Source organism: Leuciscus leuciscus (genome assembly GCF_965113295.1).
Source record: "Leuciscus leuciscus genome assembly, chromosome: 14".
Taxonomy (NCBI): domain Eukaryota; kingdom Metazoa; phylum Chordata; class Actinopteri; order Cypriniformes; family Leuciscidae; genus Leuciscus; species Leuciscus leuciscus.
In genome coordinates this window covers 36082856-36096863 of record NC_138738.1, presented here as the reverse complement: position 1 = coordinate 36096863, position 14008 = coordinate 36082856, and the positions used below count along the sequence as shown (strand labels likewise).

General features: G+C 36.9%; 1 protein-coding gene and 1 long non-coding RNA gene across 6 annotated transcripts in view; one reads left to right on the top strand and one right to left on the bottom strand.

Annotated features, from left to right (window-relative positions):
• pcdh9 (protocadherin 9) overlaps nucleotides 1-14008 on the top strand; it is a 274339-nt gene that overhangs the window by 232672 nt on the left and 27659 nt on the right. The window lies entirely within an intron of this gene.
• Nucleotides 3494-7010, bottom strand: LOC309513886. The gene is made up of 3 exons (XR_014211547.1): nucleotides 6424-7010; nucleotides 4379-6362; nucleotides 3494-3583 (listed from the first exon to the last, which is right to left on the bottom strand). It is a non-coding gene; the product is annotated as an uncharacterized lncRNA (long non-coding RNA).

Below are 14008 nucleotides of genomic sequence, written 5' to 3'. Positions count from 1 at the left end.
ATGAAGAAAAACATGATTGCATTTTTATTTATGCTCAGTAATATAAAAACATGTTAATACATGAAAATACGTCAATGGAACTTTTTTTTTTTTTTAATACACAAAGCAAATAATTTAAGCTGACAGTTTGACAACTGACTCACATGAATTAATCAAACTTACAAAACTTACTCCATCTGTTTTTTTTTTGTTTGTTTTTTTGCTACTGACGTCATTGCAAATATATTCATTGAATATATGAATATTTGAAATTTTGTCCAACCCTAAACACACACCTAGACACTATACAGTACAATTTCCCAATACACTTTGAGCCCTTGGAGGCAATGCAGACCGGACACACTGCGCTGGTAACACACACATTTCTCTTCTTCCAGATGAGTGGGATGTCAGTCATTTCTGGCTGTCTCTCTGTGGATCTGGTTTATTTTCTCCAAGGGGGTCAAGATAACCCGTACACCCCTGTACACAGCCCCCGTCCTATAACATATGTCTTCTCTTATATGACAATTTCCAGTTGGATGAAAGGTTGTGTGAGCTCGATGTTCTCTGAGTGTGTGTGTGTGTGTGTGTGTGTGTGTTGTTTCTAACCCTGCTCTCTCGGAGTATAAGGGCTCAGCCTCATGCATGTGTCATGGTTCCCCGGTGGTTCTCTGAAACAGGAAGAGAAAGAGAATGGACTGAATCATTGTACAGCTGACAGAGAGATGAAGAAAAGATGGTGGGATATGTTTTGATGTTCTTGTCTTTAGGGATTTGCCATGGATATTTGTCTTGCTTTTCCTCTGTCAAAGGTTGTTTTTGTTTTTTGTTTTTTTTGGCTACTATGAGACACAATATAACACTTGTGCCGGACTCATTTTTCTGAATTTATTCTTCATATTCTACATTCACAGACTGTTTCAGACACTCCAGCTGATTTCTTTCTCTACAGTACCAAAAATGATGCATTGCTTCATAGAAACTTAGTAAGTGGGCATCAGTACCTGAGTAATCTGAAGAGAAAGCAATGATTCATCATAAGAAATAAAATAATGGTGTTTGATTTTTTTTTTTTTTTTTTTTTTTGCCATTTGGTCACATTTTTGGCAGTACATTGTGGTCCAAATTAGTTGTGAGATTTGTGCGTCCATCCATCCATAAATCTAACTTTCCATGCATCTATTGATCCATTTATTCACGAATTCATCCATCCACAAATCTAACTATCTATGCATCCATTGACCCATTTATTCACAAATCCACCCATTTATCAATTTATTCTCAAATCCATCCTTACATTTTTTATCCATCCATCTGTCCGCCTGTCCGCCCATCCGTTATTTACCATGGGATTTAATTGACTGTAGGAAAGAACACAAGATTGCCCTGAACAAATATGTATTCTCGGAAAACCATGAAAGAAGATCTTTCCCGGCATGCCTCTGGGTTCAATGGCCAGAAAATGGGGAAAATCTTTGATTTATAAATTCATCAGCCTTTTTTTTTTTTTACATAGAATTTATAATGGCCTGTCATAAAGCTCTTAGTTTATATTAAACGTGCAAGTTTTTATTTTTATTTTTATATGAACCAAAAATTTAAAATGAAACAAAAGCTATCAACTTCTTGTGGTTTACAGCGATTTAGAGAGCCCTCGTGTGATTGCAGTAGTCGTTGTTGTTTCTGGCCGCTGTTTTTGTTGTGTGTAAAGGACGAGAGAGCCTCAGTGCTTTCTGCTTACGGATGATACATCAGCACTCCTGCCAAACTGATGAGAGATGGGCTGATGTAGACGCAAAGACGGCCTGTACCTACCAATCAGACCATATCAGGAGATGTCCCAACAGACAGACGCCCGCGTACAGCTGATTGGACAGTGAAGAGAGTAGAGCGTGCTGGACTGTGTCCCTCAGTAAGGTTTCCCAAACACCAGCAGATGATGTTTCTTTGGGAATGTTTGACATGAAGCGTATATTTATCTCATCGTTTTATGATTTGTTCATGATTTTCTTTACCATTTTCCTCAACACATCCTTTAATGCCTTGTCACCACTCATGCTTCTCTAGCAGATTCTCTGCATGTTTTGTTTTGGGGTTTTTTGTCCCAAAGCATCTCCAGTCATTCTAAACACTGTCACAATATTTTGAGTGGCACTGGTTGGACTACAATAATTAGAGAGATGGAGAAAACAACACAATTTTCAACTCTATTAGTGCACTCTTGCTGATTGCATGACTTACACTAGACTAAAAGGCTGCTGTATTGTGACTTTTGTCACTACTTAAATAAGATAAAAGAAAATGTGTGTATGTGGCAATCATCAAAACTGATAAATGCTATTCTAGTGCTTCAAACTCAGTGAAAGCTTTGTTGCTCAAAGTGTGCATTTCCATAACTCAGGTGGCCTAGAGTTTTCAGATGCATTTCATTCAAGTCTCAGATATATTTCTCTTTATCTAATCTCTCCGTTTGCTTTGACTTTAATCTCATTGTAGGTCTAAGAGATTTTTTTATTTTTTTTATGACAGAGCTAATTTCAATTTTAGTGTGCTTTAGTGCCATACAATATTTCATTAAAAAGTGATATTTAGATGTATTTGTCTAACATTTACATATAAATACACAAAAACGGTGTAAAACATTGGTGCAAAATAATTCATTATTATTATTTTATTATAAAACAGTCAGGAAAGGGGAAATATAAATGTAAAAATAATGATAAAAATAGTATAGCAAAAGTAAAATAGTTCAAATTTAAATTAGCAGTAGTAAAATAGAAACATTGATTTTGACAGTCTCGTTTCCATCTGCTTATTTTCTTTTCACAGAGATTGTCTCAAGATTTATTTACAGACACAGATTTAGGCCTGTCAGATAAACACGGTAAAGATAAAGTCTCAGAATTAGCACCAACATTTGTACTTTTACAGCTAACAGGAAGACTAATAGCAAGACATTCAGAAATCAAAGCATCAGATCTAGTTAGTTCACATCTTCAGGCGCAGATCTTTACAAGCAACTGCAGTTCAAAAATCTGATTCGGCAATAAAAACAATTTCTCAATTGCAGATTTTCCATGTGTCCTAGTTTTCCTGTATCACTCTTGCAATGAGGGCAATATAATGTATAGTTATAGAACAAGTGTTTGTGTGTGTGGGAGAGAGAGAGAGAGAGAGAGAGAGAGAGAGAGAGAGAGAGAGAGAGAGAGAGAGAGAGAGAGAGAGAGAGAGAGAGAGAGAGAGCGAGCAATGGCCCCTCAGGACCCACTGTTCCAGCCTCTCTGATGCTCTTGTCAGCTGTAAAACCATTGGCCCTGTTATCACCGGTTCCTCGGTTGCCAGGGGAGACCATGTTGCTACACTGATGAAACTTGTTAACACTGTGTTTACCTATCACATCATCTCCCGTTTCTCTTTGTCTCTCATTGTTTTTATCTCTCTCTCTCTCTCTCTCTCTCTCTCTCTCTCTCTCTCTCTCTCTCTCTCTCTCTCTCTCTCTCTCTCTCTCTCTGATGGACCCGAGGCTTTTAAAAAATATATATACTCTAATGCCGAATGACTTTAAAAACAAAGCTCTGAATGTTTCTGATTCTCATTGGGCCTCATTCTTAAAGGGATAGTTCACTTTGAAATTAATTTTTGGTATGTTTTAGCTTACCTCAAGGGCATCCAAGATGTAGGTGTCTTTTTTTCCGCAGTAGTTTCAATTTTGATATTTTTAGGTCAAACCGTTCTTGTCTGTCAGTCATATAATGCAGGTCTATGGTCATTATCTCAAAACACAAGCACAGAGTCCAAATTAAAACAATTCCCCATCATCCAAATGAAACAATTCCCCATCGTAAGTACACATTGATGGCCTAAGACACGAAACGAGCGGTTTGTGTGAGAAAACGAACAGTATTTATATAGTTTTTACCTCTTGTACACAGCCATGTCCAAGTGATCTGATCTGACGTGTACGCAGACTGGTGCATAGATATATACACACTAGATGTCGCCTTGTCTACGGCAGTTCATTGGAACGAATGTCTTTAAGGCCACATCTAGTGTGTATATATCTATGCACCAGTCTGCGCACACGTCAGATCAGATCACTTGGACATGGCTGTGTATAAGAGGTAAAAACGATATAAATACTGTTCGTTTTCTCACACAAACCGCTCGTTTCGTGTCTTAGGCCATCAATGTGTACTTACGATGGGGAATTGTTTAATTTGGACTCTGTGCATGCTCTTTGAGACAGTGACCATCGACCTGCATTATATGACTGACAGACAAGAACGGTTTGACCTAAAAATATCAAAATTGAAACTACTGCGGAAAAAAAGACACCTACATCTTGGATGCCCTTGAGGTAAGCTAAAACATACCAAAAATTAATTTCAAAGTGAACTATCCCTTTAAAAGCTGAAAGAAACCATTCCTACTTAAATTGTTGCATCTCATAGGGAACTAAATCACAAATGAGAACTCTTTAATATCTCTATTGAATATTTGTTGGACATAATTCTATTTCCTGGACATAAATGAGATTAAATGGACAATAGAGCAAATAGTCTGCAATAAAAACTCAAATAGTTCTCATAGAATTATTCGCAGACTAAAATAATTGTGCGTTCATTTTACAACTATGGCCCTGTTTACTCCTGGTATTAAGATGTGTTTTGGTCGATCGGATCACATATAGACGAGGGAGACACATTCCTGTTTACATCTAGTTTCTGTGTTAGAAATCAGGAATGGTGAGAGAACATTGTGCTTGGTATGTTTTTCATCTTCAAACCAAACTTGGGTCTCCAGCCGACAAAGTTTAAATCCCATCTGGCTAGAGCTCTTCCTATAATGTTTACACATTAGTTTAGTAGACGGAGAGTAGACAGTGTTTTGTGGCTGTTTGAACACATTCGACCACATGAGTGTTTACACTACGAAAGCAATCCGGTCGAAAGTGTTTTACACTACTTGTGAAATTGATCAAAAGTGGACAAGCACAAACCGTTTTAGACCCTGTTTACACCTATTTAGCGTCTCCACTTGTGATCCGATCGACCAAAACGCATCTTAACACCAGCTGTAAACAGGGCCTACAGTGCATGTCATTGGTCTCCACTCCATTATGTCTCCTGAGCTTTTACAATTAATTGACTAATAAATATGTTTTGTTTATGTTTCACAAACATGGCCCATTGACTCTACTTAAAGTCTTTATCAGTTCAAGATTTGCGTTGCTTCAGAGAGGTTAGATAAGTAAGGTTCACGGTGGGCGTTTTGGCTGAAACTAGGGGCATATGTGCTGAAGAGCTAGAATGGTGGCACTTTTCCTTTATAATCTCATCCTGTCTCTGCTCCAGCCACTATCAACACTAGCAGGTAGTCAGGGATAGGAAAGCAGAAAAGCTGTGTTTTTTTGAAGAGTCTCAGCTGTTATAGTGGGTCTGGCAAATTAGATAAAGGAATGAATTGTGTTGGTGGGACTTTGTTTGTCTCCTGATGTAAATAGATGGACAGGTAGATGCACTAATTCAAAGTAAACTTTCTGACTGGTGTGGTATGTACAGTATCTGAGTTTTGCACCAGCTAACAGTGCCACTCATCACTGTACATACCCACTATTCCCTTCATCCCCTGAGATTTGAATCACACCATATGCTCCATGCCGTCACACAGACTCAAATTATTTATCATGAAACAGATGTCATTTTCCCGTTGAGTTTAAATTGTTAGCATTTGTTTTTGAGCTCAAGATATAGAGTTTGTTTTCAATTTCATACATAATTCATGCAGCAACAACAGAACACAATATGTATAGCCATGATTCATATTGTCATGATTTTTTTTAAGACATTCATATCACTTTTTTATGCTAGAGTAATATTTGGATAATCTAAATAAATCATAATTGTTTTATATAAAAGTCAAACAAAGCCATATTTATATTAATAGTCTTGTTAAGACTTTTTAGGCATTAATATTGCAAGCGCTTTTTCACCCGCTAATGTTTTGTTAATCGAAATAAATCATAAAATAAATATGATCGTCATCATTTTTTGATTCTCTTGTTGTTTCGAAAACATCTTACTTGCTACTTCCAAGCTTCAGAAATAAAAAATACCAAAACGAATTAAAACACAAAAGATACCAAAACACAATTTGATATCTTTTGTGATTTAAAGATATACTACAAAAATGAAAAGACGTCACTTTAAGGGTATTGCCCCCGTGACCAGCTGTTGGACCCCTAAGGGTACAATTTTGGCACATCTTTTCTGAGAGTGATCAAACCCTGAATGAAGTAAGCCTGTATGGAACACAGAAGCTTAGAATGACAAGTGGGTGAGTAAATGATGACAGAATTTAAATGTGTGGTTGAATTACCCCTTTAACTCATTATCCCCCTGCATAGCTCTCAAATATCATTTGTTTTTGCGCACACTTGACCTGGTGCACCAAACTTGACGTCAATGTTTCAATCTTGTCTTGTGACGGATCAAGATGCACCAGGTTCAAGGTTTGTTCATGATCCAGTTAGACTGGAATTGTGGAACGTGCTGTGACGTTACGTCACATTATCGTTTGCTGTAAAATATTAAGTGGGACTGATGTGTGTGAAAGCCTGCCAGCACACACGTTTCAGAGATACAGACTGGTGTTTGCTGTCAGCATTGATCAGCTGGATGAGTGGGAATGGCCCAGTGTGGACACAAACAGCTATTGCTTCTCACTTCCCTGATGATTCTGTGATGGGGAAAGTTTATTCAAAATATTCCCTGTTTAAATCCTTAATACATGTTCCTGTTGTATTGTAAAGAAGAAGGTTGCTTTATAATCTTTCAAAATGTTACTTTGTTCTGCCTCTGAAATGACTTTCAGATGTTTTTTCAGATGTTTTCATGAAAACCTCTTAAGTTTTGCAATATGACTCGATTCATTGTGAAAGATATTTAGTCTTAAATTTAAGATTTATGTATTTGAATTTCATATAATTAAACTTCCATAATTCCATAATTAATTCAAATTAATTGCAACTTCCATTCATTCATCCATTCAGTCATACATAAATGAAACAGGTAAGTTTTTACAATGAACAGCCTTGCTTATTCTAAACTATCTGAATAATGCATCATGATAATGATTATTTCCATCAACTCTCAAAATAGTTTTAGTGAAAATGAAATGAAAATGGCCATTTTAATGTACAGTATATTGTCTTGGCAGATTAGATCTGTTGTTGCAGTGCAAGTATGTACTTTCTACTGCTAATAGACACACAGAGATGCTGCTGTGAGCATGAATAGACATACATAAATCCCAATGTTTGTCTCATTGAAAATCTCGCTTCTCAATATTGGTTGCTAATACAGTTTCATGTTGACTTTAAAGTCATCTGAAGGTTAACGATTGCAAATCTAAGGTTTGTTCTGTGGCTTTGGGTTTATTCTGCTTGATTTTCCTCTGGATTGACATTGATTAAGAAATAATATGGGGGGAAATGAGGTCAGCCTCGCTGCTGGTGATTGGTTGTTTATCTACTTACTCAGGCACTTTTTGTCTTTGTGTTTTTGCTGATATCATTCTGAAGAAAGTACGATCAAACGCCCCGTGAGTATTTTGTGCTTATTAGCAGTCCCTGAGCTGCTGCTAGCAGCCTTGGTCAATCTTGTATGCTGTCCAGAGCTTTTCTTTGAGGAGACAAGCCGTACCTGAAGTGCTCTTTTATGTAGACACAGCGGAAAGTACAGGGTAAAGCCCCAAACCCCAAAGCAAGAGTAGGAGTCCAACCAATACGATGACCTGTTTAAAGTATTTGATGTGTTAGCGCCCCTGAATTGGCTCCTCATCAATCTGTGATTAGTCTATCAAAAGCTATGTTACTTTTTCAGACAGCTAAGTATTGAGATTAGGGTGTGCTAGCTTTTGATTTTTGCCCTTTTTGTCACTTTTGTTTTATTGAAAGCTGGGACAAAGACAGTCAGAACGGACCACTTGAGACCAGTATACATTCTCATGCTGTTCCAAACTGGTTTATACTGGTGCTAATCTATCAGAATGGTGTTGAGCAAAACGTAGCTGGCAAAATGATTTCAGCAAGGTTCCTACAGTCAAAAGTTCAAATGTTTTTATCATAATTATTATTATTATTATTATTATTAATATATTTTTTATTAATGTAAAAGTCACAGTAAAGAAATGTTTTCCCCCAAACTAATTCTGATATTTCTATTAATCAGAGAATCCTGAAAAAAAGAATCACAGTTTCCAAAAATAAATAAAAATAAATAAATACATAGGTTACATAAATTAAGGAGCACAACTGAAAATTTATATATCAGAATGATTTATGAAGGATCATGTGACACTTCATAGTTTGTAAGAGACATTTCAGGTTGGATGTATTTAATAAACTGAGCAAAGCCTATTCATCTGTTAATATGAAACGCGACTTGGCCATTGTAATTAAGGCTACAGCACATCTTGTACAACTTAAACCCTTGGTAGCTAGGTAACGATAAACAAACTGAAAGACCACAATTCCTGATTTCGCTTTCGTTCACTAAACAAAGACTATGGAAATTAAACATCACTTTTCCATCAAAAAACGTGTTGTAAAAAACATAACTTATTAGATTTAAGACCTAGGTTCGCTAGCTAGTTCTGTGCCTGCCTGTGTGCGCTATGGTGCGCGCTGACCCTGGTCGACGAGAACCCGCATGAGAAATGTGACGCAGGACGTAACCCCGCCCCCTGGGCGAGATGCCCCAAAATGTATGAATCCCGACACTGAAGACTGGAGTAATGATGATGAAAATTCAGCTTTGCATCATTTGTTATTTTAAACTATAATAATAGTTTATAATATCACTGTTTATTTTATTTTTTTAAATTACATAAATTAATGCAGCGTTGTTGGGCAAAAGATAATTGTTTAAAAAATAAATAAACGTACCCACCCCAAACTTTTGAATATGAACATGTAATTGTTTTATTTATTTGTAAAGACACAAATATTTTGCCGCAATTCATATTTGCCTATGTTGTATTTTAGATCGAAATGTTATTAGTATGAACACACTGCTGTTGTATTCATTGCTGTATACTTTGCTTAGTATGCCAATTTTAAGTATGCACTATGCAGGGAGTGTCACATTCTTGGATAACCTTCTACATTTTCTGTAACAGCTCACATTACATAGAGAATCCGATTCATTTCAATATCACAGTTTAACTAGACCAGCCTGACTACAGTTTAAACCAATCCGGTAAACTTAAAGCTGGTTTTTGTATGAGGGAGGCTGCTGTATAGTCTCATCACTGACATCTTAAAGTTAAATTCAGAGCTTCTGAATGAATGATCAACACTGTACGTTCTTGTTTGCGCTAATCCCTGATCTCTAATCGCACAGGGGCCTCGCTAAACTGGTGGCATCTCTTAACTTATGACAGGAACATGACAACTGAGTTCACTCAGACTAATTGTGGATGTATCGAGCCACGCTGACATGATGTATAATTTTCCACACAGAGAGAAATGGAAGGAGGGCTGAAGAATGCCGTGTTGGGAAACGGTTTGACAAAGTGTGACAGTGATAGAAGCCGACTTCTCTTTTTGCTCTGGGCCTGCTGCGATAGAGGATAGCAGGTTGTTTGCACGTTCAGAGCGGCGCTGACAGGGATTATCGAGGGGAGAGACGGAGGACGATTGCAAAGAGCTGTTCTTGCAATTCAACCGTGTTTTCTTCTCTCCAGCACATCCTGACACCAAAATAGAGCAGGGCGCTCGGATGTGTGGACGTTTCACGCAGAGGTGGGCATTTGACGAGAACGCGTATAGACCGGGCCACGCTTTTACACTGTTTGACCATCGACTGAAAATCCAACACCATGTTCCTGGAAGGACCTTTAACCTCCTGTGTGCTTTCATTGTAGGCAGTGAAAAGCATGCGTGATGCTGATGTGAATATTCCAGTGACCTGCCGTCCCGGGGCACTAATAGCGCGATATAGTGGATCACACTATCTACAGGCTCTCGTGAATAATCGAGAATGATTACAGTTCAGTAGAACAGTGTCTAATTCGTTTGAGGTCCGGGTCGGATCGGACAAAATGGCACCTTATGGGGGAAAAGTTTTTATTATTATTATTATTTGCTCCTCTACTAGAGCTTTAAGATCAACTTCATGCTATACTTTAATAACCAATATTGAGGCAAAACAGAAGAGAACATATAGAATTTACTGATTTCATTCACTGGAGGCCTTTAGATACAGTACATATACATATACATATGAAAGTGCTAATTAGGAACTATTAATCAAAGAATAACATTCCTCTAAGAAATTCACTCACTGCTCTTGGCTGGCTGACTTTAGCTTTAATAAATCATCAAACTTGAATATTAACACAAAGTACGACCTAAAAAATGCTCTGCAAGTTTAATTACAGACCTGCTTTTCAGACTCCAACAGCACTGAACCAGTATGTACCTAATAATCACTAAGTGGAGATTTGGTAACCGTAATGAAGTTGACTTTTATAATGGTATTCCTTGTATTGTGCGTATTACCTTTTATTATCGACTTAAGCGATTTCCAACTTCAAAGTGGGGTTAGAAATAGTTTGCACTGGGACCACTTCCAATTTCAGCATGAGATCACAGATATGCCAAGAACCAAATGCTGCACGTAATTAAAAGAAAGTGCTACGGCTTTAAGATGAGAGGAGAGGTTTTGGTGTCTGTCCTGCTGTAGCTAAAAATAAAACAGTAAATGAACATGGAAATGGACGGGAATGTTTTGTAGCATATTTTACTTTTAATTTGTACCTCTGATCATTCCGTGGGCTGGATTGAACTCCTCCAAGGGCTGTATCTTTGACATCCCTAGTCTAGAAGAGTGTATCATGGCAGATTGAGCTAATTAAGAAAACACAAAGGAATTAAACCAGGGCTACGAAATAAGTTTGGCTGGTTAGCATGGCCTCATTAACCCCTGCTGGTAGATGCTGTAACTACACCATCTGGTTCTAAAAAGCAACTCTGTTGTCAGCCGTTCAAAATCACTGTATTCTGACAAATGCAAATGTGATGCAACCAACATACACAAGCCTTCAGAAGTTTAGAGTTGGTAAGATTTTTTTGGGGGTTTTTTTGTATCTGAAGTCTCTTATGCTCATTAAGGCTGACTTTACTATATCAACATATATTTAAAACAGTAATATTACGAATATTTTTTTCAATTTACTATTTATTTTTGAATATATTTTAAAATGTATTTGCGTGATGACAAAGCTGAATATTCAGCATCATTACTCCAGTCTTCAGTGTCACATGATCCTTCAGAAATCTTCTCAATAAACACTTCTTATATTATCAATTTTGAAAACAGTTGAGCTGGTTCATATATATATATATATTAATCATGATACATTTTTGTATAATTATCTTTTCTGTCACTTTCTATCAATTTAATTCCTTTGCTGAAAAAAAAAAAAAAATATATATAAAAAAAAAAAAAAAAAAAAAAAAATATATATATATATATATATATATATATATATATATATATATATATATATATATATATATATATATATTTATTTATTTATTTATTTATTTTTTTTTTTTTTTTTTTTTTTTTTTTTTTTTTTTTTCAGCAATATATATATATATATATATATATACAGGCCCAAAACTTTTGAAGAGTAATCACTATTAGCAAGACTACAAAATGAGCTCAATGGAGACAAAAGAGACTCCTCTGAATAGTGTTGAATAGAGTTATGAGTGTTTTTTCTACTGTTTTGAGCACATATTTTGTAACATTTTATTTCTGTAGTGAGCCACTGACTCCCTGGACTCCATGAACAGAATGCCCCTTCTTTTCACATCATTACAGCATTTCCAAACATGCTTTATTTGTCAGGGACCTGCTTAAAGTTTCATACAACATTAGTTTGAGAGAAAGTCACAATTAAGGGATCTGAGCGGCGAGCGAGTGTTCAAGCAGATGCTGGAATGTGTGCTTTGTGTCTCCACTCCTGGCTGTCACTGTCAGAGGCACGGCTGCCACGCGTCGCAAAGACAAACTCAGCCTAATAATATTTAATCATAACAGCGCTCAGAGCAACACAACAACAATCCAATATTCCTCCGCTCCTTTCCTCTCTCTCGCACACTCGTTCTGAGTCAGGTGTGTCAGCGTGCAATAGATTACAGCTGTGGGACTACAATAATGGGGTTTAGCTCATAATACGATTGCCTTGGTTTTAGTGCAGATTACATATCTAGTCTGCATGACCAGAGAAGAACCCTTTAACACAGGTAATTCCATCAGCTTTCATCAGGTTTTGGTGTATGTGTGCGTTCAAACACACACTTTAGGGACCAGGCAGAAATGTGGCCATTAAGCAAGTTCAAGATTTGATTTTGTTTAACCTATAAAGTGTTTTATTGGATTTTGGTTATTTTAAATGAAAAATCCATTATTTGCCTGGGCCTGGCATTAACTTTTTTGCTCATCAGCCACTGTGGCTAGTGGTTTTCCAAAGTGACGAGCCACTTAGCATTTTCACTGTCCACATTATTTATTTTTTTACATCGATACCATGGGGAAAAACTGCCATATAGATATATTTTTTTTAATATCATCTCATAATTTGGCAGCAGGTATATTAGGTATATCACCTGACACAAGGATCCATTATACTGTTACACGTGTTTTCTTTCTCAACTGTTTACATTCACTAAAAACATAACTGACTGTTTATGTGAATACTCGCCAAGACCAGCATTTTGGCATTATTTTGTGTGTATTTGACTGTTTAAGCGCAATAAGCAGCGAAAATAACTCAATTTAGTACTGAGAGGTGGCTTTATGTGCGTGCACTTTGGGTGTGAGCACAAAATCTGTGGGAATTAGTAAAATTATGCACAATTCGTGCAATCCATGCTACAATTCAAGCCCTAACAATATTCCTCCGGAGCAAACGAAAGTGAGGGGAGGCGGGTTTGTGTGTCACTTGCTGTCAGAGAGATGAGAGAGAGAGAGACAAAGCGCTGGTATTATGTGTATATTCTGCAGAAAATGAGTATTGGAAGTGTTTCGGATATTTCAGTATTGATATGTATCGAAAAATCTATATTTTTGACAACACTACATTTACTTAGTTAATATTTAGTTTATTATTTCAGATGCCTTTTAAAAAGACTACAATTGAAAAATGTATGTACTGTATTACATATGAAATTCAACTCGCCAACGTGGCTAGTAGGAGTGACAGCGTTACACACCACTTCTGAAATACACCTGTGTTTGGGGGGTCGTGAGTGTTAATGTCAAGCCCTGGTTTTTTCAGCCTCGTAAGATTTGTAAAAAGGGCTTTGTTTATTGTTCAGACCGATAAAAACCTGTAAACCCAACTCTTGAAATTGCATAAAACCAGACAATTTGATTTAAGCTTGTGATTTTGAGTAAACTATTGCTATTTTTGTATGCAATATGTGTCGGATGATTCGGGAATGGTCCGTGGGCGGGACGACTGAGGTTGAGACTACTTTCTGCATAACAATTGTTTCATAAAAAGTTTCTTGGATCTTTGAGCCGTACCAAATTTACACAGTCTTTTCTGTCCTTGCCAAGATCAACACGCCTACATATTAGACCGGCGTTAATTCCCTAGGTTGGAAATTTTAAAGCCGTGCTCCTGCAGTAATTGCAGTTCCTGATAATCTATAAATCATAGCTGTGAGGTCATCTCATAAGCTTTTATCAGCCCGAGATTAAGGAATACTCACATTTTCACCCCTCCTTCTTCTGTTCATCTCATTTTGAGGAAGACTAGCCGCTGGAAAAGATTGATTATGCTTTCTTCACAACAACGCATTAGCTCTTAACGTGTAATTTTGTGGCGTCCAAATGAGGGCAGGGTTATTTGCGACTGAGAGCAGTTGTCATACCAAGACTCGAGCAGTGTTTCTTAAGATAAAATGGTTAAATGACAATAAAAAAACGATCACACCAGTTGTTAA